We start from the raw sequence: 13,666 nt of genomic DNA, 5'->3' as shown, positions 1-13,666 counted from the left end.
AAAGCTTAAATCTTTCACCTAGCGTAGACACAAAGGGGAGGTGCCGGGCCTCTGGCACCCAAATGTACGAGGCTAGTAAATATTTTTATTGGAGGAGCATAAATATTTGCCACAAGTATGCAAGAGTGATCGAATGTAGCGATGGGGCATGAACCAAGGAAAGAGGGTCAGGGAGTTCTCACCCTGAGAATATTTTTTTAATATTGGGTTAAAATGGTGCATTGTACAGCACACTTTTTCTGAAAAAATTGGTAAAAAGCCAGCATTTTGTAATCTATTTCACTGGGTAACTCAAAAATTCAATAAACGCTAGTCACCAACAGTGCAGTGGAACATTTTTCCCCACCGCATTTTCATGCCTTTCCCCACAATATATGCCAGCATAAAAAACATTTTAATGTCTGCTGTGCCAAAACATTTCCATGCTGGCTCCACCAATACATGCCAGTATTACCATATAAGAACATACTCATGTTTGCTTAGTGTGTAATGCCAGTAATGATACTATAAGAAAACATGGCCAAGCTGGTTCTGCCAATATATGCCACTGCCACAATAAGAAAACATGTCCAAACTGGCTTCTATGTAGACCAGTCTAGACATGTAAGTACTCTTTTCATGCTTGGTTTATCGTTGATGTGCAGTAAAAAATATCATGGCACAGTATGAAATAGCTAGGCTGGCTCCATCAAAAGGCCAGTTTTGCCATGTAATAATACTTATTAGGCTTGCTTTATCTTAGATATCCGGTTAAAAATGACATGCCACAGTAAGTAATGTCTAGACTGACTGCACCAAAATGCCATTCTAGCCAGGTAATAACACTCATCAAGTTGGCTTTACCCAGAAATACCAGTAAAACATGATACGTCACTTAGGAAAATGTCAATGATGTTCCAGTGCTCCCCAGGGTCCTCAGTGGCTCACACACACATGTAATAGAGATCATACCCATCTAGCCACCAGTCGAGCACCTATACACTGTCTCTCACATTCACTCATGCATGCATCCAAAACATTAACACTGAATTCTCTACACAGGCACCCACCAGATCATTCACACACAATCGCTTTCATACTCATTCATCCACAAGTCACTCACCCATATACCTTCTCTCACATTCACACACACTGCATTCTCGACACGGTCAGCTACCCAGAACATTCACACAAATGCATAATTACATTCATACCCATTTACACACCAGTCACTTACCCACAGATTTTATCTAACATTAACTCACACTTCAATCTCCACACAAGCATCCGCCCAGATCCTTCTCACACGCGCACACGCACTATCACAATCATACCCATTCACCCATGAACCACTCAACCATAATCCTTCTCACATTCACTCAAACTGCATTCACCACACTTGCACCCACCCAGAACATATACACACAGACACACACATAATCACATTCATACTCATTTCCCCAACAGTCACTCATCCATACACCTTCTCAAACATTCACTCACATTTCATTCTCCACACAAGCACCTAAAACATTCACAAACACACACACACACACACTGCAATCTCTATCACATGATAGGCACACTCACCACCTATATATACACACATGCACCATTCACAGGATTGTACGCATAACCATATATACATATATCCAAAGCATTACTTACTTTCATACACAATCTCATCAGACATGCATACGCTCAGTCACACACATTTTTTTAAAAGAAAATTCCTTACCTGCTTAAGGCTGCCTGCCTGCAGAGGTCAGGAGACCCAAAACAAGCAGCCAAGGTCAATTTAGGGACTCTCCTTTCACCTCTGACCCCAAAACCACCATCTTTGGAAAGTCTTTCCCCCTCCAAACCGGGCTTCAACTGGGCAGGGAGCAATCCAAGCTCACCCCAGCACCACCAGAAGCCCTCTTTCCATCTGCCTAAAGCTTCCTGCAGAGGTCAGGAGACCCAAAAGAAGCATCCAGGTTCGATCTAGGGACTGCCTCTGTGACCTCTGATGAAGTTTCTTCCGGGTTACTTTGGGTATATACGCACTGTCCTTTGGGTGTCCATTTGCCCAGGCATCCAGAGCAAAGGGAAGACAAAGCTAAGGGTTGCCACTAAATCCTTGTCTGTTTCATTTTGTGTTCCCCATGTTCCCCGTTAACCTCTGCTTGCCACATAAATGCCTTGCATACAGCACACAAACAACATTCAAATCTAACTCCAGCACTCCACTAGAAAAACGATGTCCACACACCTGCACCTGTGAGTACCCCATGCTCCCTAATTACTGTATTGTCTCGCCACACTGTGCTACTCACCCATAATGCATTCACTCCTGCTCCTCCTGCTGCTCCTCATACTCACCTCTCCGATCACGATACAAATTCATCCTTTACTATCTGTATTATAAAACTCATAACTCAAAAACCCCACTGCTTCATCTCTCTTCCACCTCCTCCCAGCAAACAAAGCTGACAAACTAACCATACCTACTCTAACACCTATCCACCTCTCTTCTCTTCCTCTGAAACTTACTCCTCCTTACCTCATCAACTGAACATTGCACTCTGTATTGCTCAGTCTGTATACTATAAGACTTACTTCATCACTGACAACTTTCAACTCCAGCTCTCCACACCTAGACCTTCTTACTATCACTGAAACCTGGATTTCTCCATCTGACATTGCTACTCTGGCAGCCCAACATGACTCCAAACTATCCTTCATTCACTCCACTTGACAGACTTGCAGAGGTGGAGGCATTGGACACCTACTCGCTTTTCACGACTCAATGCCTCACAAATCTTCAATGCCACATCCTCTACTACCTCTGTTGAATTCACCATCTCTGCTATTGCACTGCCTTTCCTTGTTCACATCATCTCCATCTATCGCCCGCCTGGTCCTGCTGGACCATTCTTTGATGATCTTGGGCAACTCCTTGACTCTTTGTCACTAAACATCACCTCATTCTCTTAGGTGACTTTAACCTTCCCTCTCAAACCACTTCTTTTTTTAGTGGCCAAGCTCTCCAACCTACCTACCCATACACGGTGTGACTCTTTTGATCTCTTATTCATCCCAACCTCTCCCTCAGACACTAATACTACTGTCACACCATCCATATCTGATTACTCGATTGTTTCCACCACCATCTCCTTTCGATGCTCTTCCCTTTCCTCACCACTTGCTTCAAGTATTAATAAAAGGAAACGTAAACCTCCTGCTATTCCCCCCTTTTTCTCTGATCTACTGTTCTCAATCTCCACCTTCACACCCGATACTACTGTATGATGCATTCTGTTTTCACTCCCCACTGCCTGTATTCACCCGTTAGTCTCAGAACATCAGACATTGGTCACTCCATTCATACACTCTCTCCACACAGAAATGCATTGGGGCAACTCTACCTCTCTGCCCTGAACTCTCTCAAGTCCGCATTGCCTCTCAATCCAACCATCCTCACTGGACACAGGGCACCGTACAGTCACTCATCCCTCCTCCTTAGTCTATGAATATCGACTCCAGTCTTACAGCTAACGACCTGGCTGAATAGTTTTTCTGCAAAAACTGTCAGAATTAGAGGCTCTCTCCTGACCTTCCGCATTCTACACTCTGCCTACTCTACTTTCCTCTTCTGCCTCTATCTACCACTTTAGATACACTAATACACACACTAAGCTTTGACACTCTCCTCCCTGATGGCTACAAGATCCTCTCCGCACCCAGGTCCACTCGGCCCAGAGGGGGTGTAGCCTTGATCTTTCCAGAGTGGATTCTCTATCATTCCCACTCAGATCTACTCCTCTTTCGAATGCCTCGTCTGCAGGCTCTTAATCTCTCCTAGCCACTCTCTTACTGTTGCCACTCTCTACCGGGGCCCTGGTCAGATCACCTCTTTTCTCGCTGAGTGGGCTGACCTCTCCTCCTCTCTTTTGGCCTCAACCACTCAACTCCTCCTTCTTGGTGACCTCAACATTCACCTTGATTCTCCCTGTCCCTCAACTTTGCTCTTTCGCAACCTCTGCGATTCCCTCTCCCTCTCTATCCTCCCCTCTGGCCTAACACACTCCGCAGGGCACACACTTGATGTCTTGATCTCCTCTAGCCCCCCCCCTCTCTATCCTTCTCTCCACTCCCCTGTCCTGGAGTGACCACTACCTCCTCTCCTCTTTTCTCTCTCTCTTCCCCCCAAGCCAAGCCTATCCCAATACTGCCACCTACCTTCCTGGATATCCGGCCCATGAAGCGTGTGTCAGTCGAGGCTTTTGCTGCCACCTACTCTCCCCCCCCCATATCCTCTGGCTGACTCACACCCTGACACAGCCCTGTCTTTTCTCTATTCTTCTATTTCCGATACTCTTGATGTTCTTGCCCCTGTCATGTGGATCTGCCTGAAGTCCAAAGCCAATTGCAATTCCTGGTACGACTCCGACCTAGCTACACTTAAACGTAAGTGTAGGGCGGCTGAGAGAAAATTGAGGGATTCCTGTTCATCCTCTGACAAACTGGCCTGTAGCCTACTCCAAAGGCAATACTGTCTCCCTGTCTGTACCAAGAAGAGAGTCCACATTCAAGCCTGTGTCTGTGCGGCATCTAACAGCTCAGCCGGACTCTTTAAAATCTGTAAGGAGCTGGCCAACTCTGCTGCAGTCTCTACCCCTCCCCTTGCCTCTCAGGCTCTTTGCAATGCCCTGGCCTCTCACTTTATCTCAAAAACCTTGGATATCTTGTCCACCCTCTCCTCCACTCCCTCTCCTCTCCCCTTTCCGTCTGTACTCACTGACCCTCCTCCAGCCATCCCCCCTCCCTCCTTCTCTTCCTTTCCTCTTTCCTCCCCTGATGAAGTCACTAGACGAGTCTGATCTATGAAAGCCTTGTCAAAACAGGTTCATCCCTGCTCCTCTAAAACTATCAAGGACCAAATTGATACCCTCGCTCTGGCCCTTGCCGATTTCTGCAACCACTCCTTTGCCTGAGGATCCTTCCCCTCCCCTCTTAAGCACTCCCTTGTGCATCCTCTCCTCAAGAAACCCACAGCTGATCCCTCTTGTCCGGCCAACTATCGTCTAATTGCCATAACCCCCTTCTTGGGCAAACTCCTTGAAAAGATTGTAATCTCTCAGCTAATCCTTCATTCTGACTCTGTTGGCTGTCTCCATGACCATCAGTCTGGCTTTAGATCCGGCAGAAGCAAAAAAACTGCTCTACTGAACATCCATGAAGATCTGTTTTCCAACCTTGACTCTAGCATTCCCTCTGTCCTCATCCTACTCGATCTCTCCTCTGCCTTCGACACGGTCAACCATACCATTCTGTTCAACCGTCTCTGTGATAACCTGGGAATCACTGATCAGGCTCTGGCCTAGCTCACCTCTTCCCTCTCTGATCGACCCTCCCAGGTCCAACTTGGGTCCTTCCTATCATCTATCTTCCTCTCCACCTGTGTTGTTCCCCAGGGGTCTAACCTCTCGCCGTGGCTTTTCAACCAATACCTAGTAACTCCCGCCCGCTATATTGCCATTTTGTGCTCAAACTTCTAGTGCTACGCGGATGACACTCAACTCATTTTCAGGCTGCCCTCGGCACCTCCTCCACCTCTCTCATCACTGATTGCCTAACTGCCATTCAAGAGTGGTGTGCCACCAACGATCTTTGTCTGAATGCCAGCAAGACTGGGATCCTCCTCATCGGCACACTGTCACCTTCCTTTCCCCTCACTCTCTAACCGGCCTCCCTTGGCCCTCCTCCTATCCCCACCTGCGAGGCCAAGAACCTTGGTGTCACCTTTGATTCCACACTCTCCTTCTCCGCCCACATTGCTGATGTATCAAAAAAGTCAAACTTCCTACTGCACCTCCTCAGAGGTACTCTTCCTTTCCTCTCATTACCCCAGAAGCTCACTGTCTCCCAAGCTCTGGTTCTCTCTAAATTGGACTATTGCAACAGCCTCTTTCTTAATCTGCCTACCTCTACTCCCCGCCCTTTGCAACTTATCCAGAAAAGGACTGCGAGACTTGTCCTTGGCCTCAAGCCCTGGGATCGTATCTCTCCAGCTCTGAAATCTCTGCATTGCCTCCCAGTGGATGCAAGGATTAAATTCAAAAGCCTCCACAAGGCTTTCTGGGGTCTGGGTCCAAAATACCTTCAGCTATCCCTCTGCAAATACCTCCTATCTCGAGCACTCCGCTCGTCTACCTCTAACTCCCTCAGGGTCAGTTGTTTCTCAAAGAAATAAGCTGGGTGTAGATCTCTGTCTTTGGCTGGGGCCTCCCTCTGGAACAGCCTCCCTGCCACTCTAAAACTTGAGGAGAACCATCTCCAGTTCCGGAAGCACCTCAAGACCTTCCTCTTTGCTTCTGCCTTCACCCCCCCTCTGCCCTGCTGATTCTACTCTCCCTCGGCACCATTCACCTGGCCACCCTCTTTCCTCCGGGCCCAGGTACCTGCTCCTCTTGCCACCCAAACACACTGCCTCCTGGCCACCCCTTGCACTGGGGTCTGTATCTGTAACCATACAGCCCCACCCCCTTTTTGGTCTTCCTGCACTTATCAGACCTACCCAGCCCGCTGCCTTAAACCCAGCACTTGCCACTTGCTGGCTGCACTCCCTCTGTTTGTTGCCTTTTTATTTATTAATTTTATTATTATTTATTTTTTTTCCTCCTTGCTTCGCACTCTCCTTTTGTTCCCCCTTCCATGCACTTCTCCTTCTCCCCCTCTACCATGCACTTACGCGTTCTCAATGTCACTTGGCCTAGTAAGATCGTTGTTTTTGTTTCTCCTCTGTTCCCCTTCGTTTGCCTTGTCGCACTCTGAAACACTTGTGTATTAGCGCGATAGAAATAAAATATCAAAATCAATATCAATACTGACAAAGTGATGTCCCTGCTTATGAAGAATAACCCCTCTTGTGCCCCATCAGACGGTCTTGCTCCTTAGCTAGTCAAGCATACTACTCCTTTACTGGCCTCTCTTCTGTCTGAATTAAACTCTGCCTTCGACTCTGCTTGCTTTCCCACTGTTTTCAAAACAGCCATGGTTATCCCTCTCCTGAAAAGGTAAGGGGCTGACCCGAACCTACTTGCTGAATTTCATCCCATGTGTCTCCTTCCGAACTACTCTAAAGTGCTTGAAAGGGTTGTGTACAACTCTTTTACCAATTTCTTAGACCTCCACAACCTCCGAGACCTCATACAAGCAGGTTTCCACTCCTGTCACTCCACAGAAACTGCTGGCATAAATGTGTCCAACTTCATCACCTCTGCTAAGCACTCCAACTTATCCTCTATCCTAATTCTCCTTCACCTGTCTGCTACCTTTGACACTATCGATCACTGCGCTCCTCTTAATACTCTCTTCTTGGGATTCACAATTGAGTTCTTGCCTGGATTGAATCTTACCATGCACTTTGCCAATTCTCTGCCTCCTGCAGTAATAACACCTCTAATAACTCACTCCTCTAACTGTTGATATTCCACAAAACTCTGTCTTGGTTCCTCTCCTCTTTACACTCTACACCTCTGCTCTTGGGGCACTAATCACCTCTGTTGTGTTCTCGTAGCAACTCTTCTTGCATGACACCAAAATGTTCTTCTCTTTTTCTGAACTCTCCTCTGATCTCTCTATCAAAATGTACAACTGTCTCTCTGCCATTAAATATTGATGGCTTCACACTCTCTGATCTTTTATCTCTACCAAAACAGAGGTGTTCCTCTTCCCTGCCAAAAGCTCTCTCTCTCTCTCATCTCTTCCTCTACCTATCCAGTTCTGACCTGGCACTCTCTCCTACTCTTCTTCAGCTAGAAACATAAGCATCACCAATGATCCTTCTCACACCTTCTCTACTTTCATCTACAAAACTGGAACAGCAGCTCGCCTCAATCTTCTAAATATTAGGAACATCAGGTACCTCCTACCTTTCAACACTGCAAAGCGTCTCTTAACCACTCTTGTCTTCACTAAACTGGACAACTGTGCCAGCGGCCTCTTTGGTCTCCCCAACTATGCTTTCGGTCCTGTCAACAAGATCATTAACTTCGCTATCAGGACTCTCTTTGAACTCCCTCACTTCATACCTACTTGTACCGTCACGAGGCTGGATGGCTGACGATGGAAAACCGGGCCAGATTTAAGTTTCTTCTCCTGGTTCACAAACCCATCCATTGTAAGGCACCACTGTATCTATCCTCCTCTATCCAACTCTTCAAGCCTTCTCGTAATCTCAGCTCTGCCTCCTCGACTACACATGTGGCTCCTCGCCCTCCCTGTGCTTCCTCTCGCTTCTGATCGTTCTCTCTTCTTGCTTCACTTACATTGAATTCTCTTCCCCCGGACATCCGAGAAACAGTCCACATGGATTTGTTCAAAACCAAACTAAAAGTCTAACTCCTCGCCTCTGAGTTACCCTCTTAACCTACCTCTGATCTGCCTCTAACATTATTCTCTCACCTCTAACCTGCCTCTGTCTTTCACTTTGTCGGCCTTCACTCTAACATTTCACCCAACATGGTCACATCTCAAGCACAGCTGGCCATACCGCCGACCTGCACTTAAAAATGTCCAATGTTCATTGTCCTTAATCTATGTATGTCTACTTATGTATTGTCCCCGGATACTGTTTCATTTACTCCCTTCCAGAACCTGGTTAGAATGTCCTTCAAACTCACCCCACTGTAAGAAGCTCACTGCTTCCCATCAAATCTGATTTCATATCTATTGTATGTTCTTTTGTGATCCTCCTGCACATGTCAGACTGAAAGCAGGAAGCAGGCTTCCTGCTTTTTGTCTGATGTGTGCAGCAGTGCCAGAGTGCCTCCTTCCAATGCTGTCAGGTGCAATCTCCCTGTTTCAGCCCTCACCCTGACGTATAGTCAGGGTGAGGGCTGTTCCAGTGCCTCTGTCAGATCTGAGGTGTTGTGGCCCCCACCACGCCAGTATCTGTATGTATTTACGTATGTACGTATAAGGATCCCTGGTGTGTGAACCTAGATTACAAGCAAAGCAAAGCTGCACAATATGGGAAGTCAAGTATATTTTGGGGAAACATAGCCAGGTGTTCAGGTCTCAGAGAGGTGTATTCTGAAGAGTAGGGTTTTCAGATCCCTCCTGACATGAAAGATAGATGGAATGTCTAATTCAGATTAGTAGGTTACTCCATGTACTGGGTGCCTAGCATGCGAAGGTCCTTTGCCAGTTTTATTTTCCTTTTCCTTTTGTGAAATGTTTGCATTAGCCTTCTGATAGTTTGAGTTTCTCGGCCAGGTAGCATGGGCTGCAGAACATAATTGCTTTGTAGATGGACAGGTTGTTTGGAAAGTGAAGTGTGTTTGACGTGGGAGCGAGAGTGTCTCTCTCAAGATTGGGGTTATGTAGTGAACTAATGTGTGGCTGTGAAGAGTCATGCTATTGTGTTATGAAATGCTTTCAGAGGATCAAGGAAGTACTGTCCTTAACATCCCATGCATATTCTCTCTCCCAGGAAAATGTAACTAAGCTAGACTCTGGGGACACTGCAGTAAACAAATATGTCCATGTTACGTGTCCTAATATTCATTAAATGGGGGTGCCCAGGCCAACAGTCCTAATAACCCCACGGAAAAATATAATTATTAAAAGCACTATTTACTAAGAACTAAGAAGGTATCCTATGGCTGAATCTCTGAATGACCTCTCATTGTTCATAGGCTATCAGATTCAATCATTAATTAATCAGTCAACTGAGTTTTATGCTGTGTTATGGTCAGATCTGATTGTGTTCTTGATTTATTTCCGAAAAATATATTACAACCCGCTTTCAAAGTCCAAAAATTACGTTTTAAGTGAAAAAAATACAAAAACGCACAGGGTTTAAATCCACTAAAATGTGAGGACAGTATGTGGAATGATGCACAAAAAAAGCAAACACTTTTGAAGTTTTTTTCACACACAGAAGATGTATGTGTATTTATTATATTCACAAAGTCAAACACGTGTGACTGCATTTCAATGCCACTCCTAGTGCATCAATACAATGCCTTTTTATTTAACTGTGGGTACAACCACTTGCATGTGTTTTACAAATAAGCACAACGTGTACAGACAACAAACAGTGCCAACACACTGTTGATCAGCCTTCCAGGGCACATTTCTATGCTCTTCATCAGGGCCAGCAGGACTTCGACCACCCAGTGGACATAGGGACACAGTGTAAGACAAGGGTGTGGGAGCCCTGGCTTCTTTGATGTTTGTAAATTATAAAATGATGTGGGTAATCCATCTTAAAAAGAATGGTCTGCTAATCAGACCCACCTCTCATAAAATTCAATGCCGTATGCATGGTGCACACATGTGCCCTGCTGCATCTGTGTCCTGGCAGAGCTGTAGCAGCTGATCTTCAGCGGCATAAAGCAGGTTCAAAGGTCACATTTGCCCTTTTGACTGCTGCTGGAGCACAAGGCTCCTGCAGGCTGAAGCTGCATTAAAGTAAACACCTGTAATTTAAACATTCCTAATCAGGGATCTATCAGGCTGATGGCAGATAGCTAGAAGCCATATTGAATTGTGTGTGGTGACTGATAGAAACATAATGATTAAATCCACATCCAACTGGATTCACACCAGTGTGAACCCTGTGTTTTCATACCAGCTGTGAAAGGCTATGTGGATTCCAGGCAGCCTGACTGTCTTAACTTTCTGCATACCAGTAGATGAGACAAAATGCAGCATGCCTGCCTCTGTTGACTCTCTGAGGGGATGGATAACTTCTCCAGGCAGGCCAGGTAGTATCCTGGTACCCCTTGGTGTGCCACCAACAGATGGCACACCAGAGAATCTTTGAAGCTACAGACTTGAGAGAATGGCAGAATCAAAGAGCACAACGGGGTTTGTGGAAGGTTTCCTCCACCTTACTCCACCTTACTCTTTTGTACACTTTTCTTTCCTTCCTGTCCACCCTACTTCAAACATTCTTCTTGTAGTTTCTGTATTAGCAATCTCATAACATTCAACTTGTCGTTGGCGTGGGTCCTGGAATGCCGCAGGGCAGGGCCCAAGTCGAGGGTACACGCAGGGGGACAGAGTCCACACACTTTATTTAGAGGGGGGACTCAGTCCCCCCTAGCTAAAAGAGAAACAGTGGATGTCCTTTTTGAATTAAAGCCAACCTCGGGGATCAAACCGCAGTCATCAGGTTTGTAGGCCAGACACTTCACCAATGCTCTATATAACCTGATTAAAAATAACAAAAACTAAAGCTGAAATCTCCCATTTCAGTACTGCAAGTCCCAGAGAAAACATTTGTATTTGTTCTTGGAGCTTAAAACATGCACACCTTTTAACGTTTTCAAAAACACTATTAGATGAAAATATCCTGTCTTGGTTTGTGTTTGAGTTGACTTTATGCCATGCAAATGCCATTCGTCCTGTTCAATTTGGGTGGTTATGCAAAGCCAGTTTAATTAAATGTGCATATTTCTCCTTGATATGCACATTTCTGGCCATGTCACATCCCATTGCATTTGTTGATGAGTCCCCCCACTTTAATTTTTAGGACTTGACCCCTGCCCCAGGGTCCCCACTTGGTTTGGGTTGACTCACTGGTTCTCTCCAACATCTCCGGTCCTCTACATGCTTCCGCGGTGTGGCTTTGCTGCTTGCTTCTCATTCTGGATTGTGCAGTCGTCCTTCTGGCTTCCTTTGCAGCTCTGCTGTCACATGCCTGCTTCCTTTCAGGTCACGGTATGGAGAACCCTGCTTCTTCGAACCTGCCGAGCGCCCAGGAACTATCTTGTGGCTCCCAGCATCTCCACAGCACATCCTGCTCACTCACTGTATTTATCCTTCTTTCTATGCGGACACCTCTGCTCCACCACACCGGTACTTGCCTCCCATGCTCGCAGGCCTCTGCATAGGAACCGACGTCTTCTCCTGCACTACCACACTCAGTAGTGCGGTAGCCATCTTTAAATGCCTGGCACACATTTTATTCTGTAGAACAACTAGTTTGCTCATTGAGCTTCAGGCTCTTCTTACCTCATACAACTCTTTCATCCTCCTTGTCCCAGTACTTCAGTGATTATGGGAGTTGGTGTCCATGGGTGTCATTGGACATATAGCGTCCAGATCGGTTTTCTCTGCGGTTTTACATGCGAGAACATTTTCACATAAAGGCATATCAGAAGCAAAAAGGGTTTGTTGGAGATTTTTGTGCTTAGGTCATAGATGAGCAGTTGAGCTAAAGAATATTGGGAAGAGGTTTCTTTATTTCCTCTACAAGTGTAAACAAACAGCTGACAATAGGCCATTAAGTAGTGGTCGAAGTGCAGGAAAAGAAGTAGTGGCTCCACACAAACCCCATCGCCTCCCATGAACAATCCAAACCCCCAAAAACACACAACTGCTGTTTAAGTGCAGTGAACTGAAGAGCAAGTTTCAACTTCTTCCTACACTTTTATTTGAAAACGAAACCATTCTAGAATGATTTCTTTTTAAAAATAAAAGTATAGGATCAGTAACACATTAAAAAATAAAATAAAGGAGCACCGCTCCCATCCGCCCCAAGCCCACTTTGACCACTGTTATTAAGGTCTTGGCATTAGGGGGTCTTCCTCATGGGGAAGGGGGGATACCGTGTCTCATCCAATGAAGACCTGACATCTCCCTGGTAGTTGTCTCCTGCCATGTGATCCTCCCTCATATAGTTGCCCCCAGGGACAAGATCAGGTAGCGGCTTCCATCCCCTGGCCACATGGGAGGAGGTCACTCCCGGGTATTCCGCGATGACTTCATTGGATTCATCAATCTCACATCACATGGGGGTATGATGCCTTCCTACATCGTGGGAAACATATATAATGAACAAACAAAAGAGCTGGTAAGACTCTTGCTCATGATCTCCACCAAAGGAAATGCAGTAGCAATTCTCTGACATCCCAAACTCATGCATAGGAAGACGCCTAACTGTCTGCCAGAGGTGGGGGGGGCTCAATTCTGTCTCAACCCGGGCCGCACTGTAAACAGAATAACCACTGCAGCCCTTGCAGACAGGTAGGTGTCTTACTAGCCATGAGATTGGGATGTCTTACAGGTCCTCCACGATATTTAGAATGTTTCTGTATGACCAAGGTTCCATTCAATGCTTGGAATACAAACCTAGAGGAGAGGATGACATCACTCAATCCCAGGTAAGTCAATTTTGTACAATTCTGTGCAAAACATTTTCTCTATACTTTAGAATACTTTCATGATCAGTGGCACTATACCATACCATGTCTCCCTGTGTTTCCATCTGTTTTAGTTAGTGCTTTTACAATACTGAGAGACAAAGTGCTTTAAAGAAGAGAGAGAGTTCCTACAACCCATAGAGGTAATATTTCAGTCCGCTGTCAAGGTGTAGTGATAGTATGTCTTTTATGAATCAACAACTATTATGGTGGTTTTATTTCTTCCAGCATAGCAAGATATAGTCTGATCATTTTCAAGTCGGGAAGTCAGCATATAGCAACATGAATGGTTGCAGGTGGTCCATTGAAGTTAATTCAGCAACACCACCCAGGTATATTAGGAGTAATTATAGCTGTTAACTCTTGGGGGAAGGATGAAATGTGACATCTAGTAAGAAGACGAGCATTGTGTATTAACAATGTGTGTCTTTATCCCATTAGGGATCCTCGGGAAGTCCAGGGAGATAGAGGGTTGAAAATAACTG

General features: G+C 45.7%; 1 protein-coding gene across 2 annotated transcripts in view; it reads right to left on the bottom strand.

Moving 5' to 3' along the window:
* The window catches only part of LOC138471859 (ficolin-2-like), a 522,856-nt gene that overhangs the window by 267,153 nt on the left and 242,037 nt on the right, over nt 1-13,666 (bottom strand). The gene's annotated exons all lie outside the window — the stretch shown is intronic.

The sequence above is a fragment of the Ambystoma mexicanum genome, chromosome 8, assembly GCF_040938575.1.
Source record: "Ambystoma mexicanum isolate Mex_15411 chromosome 8, UKY_AmexF1_1, whole genome shotgun sequence".
In the NCBI taxonomy this organism is placed as follows: domain Eukaryota; kingdom Metazoa; phylum Chordata; class Amphibia; order Caudata; family Ambystomatidae; genus Ambystoma; species Ambystoma mexicanum.
Note: the sequence above shows the minus strand (reverse complement) of the source record. Positions and strands in the feature narration are given on the sequence as shown.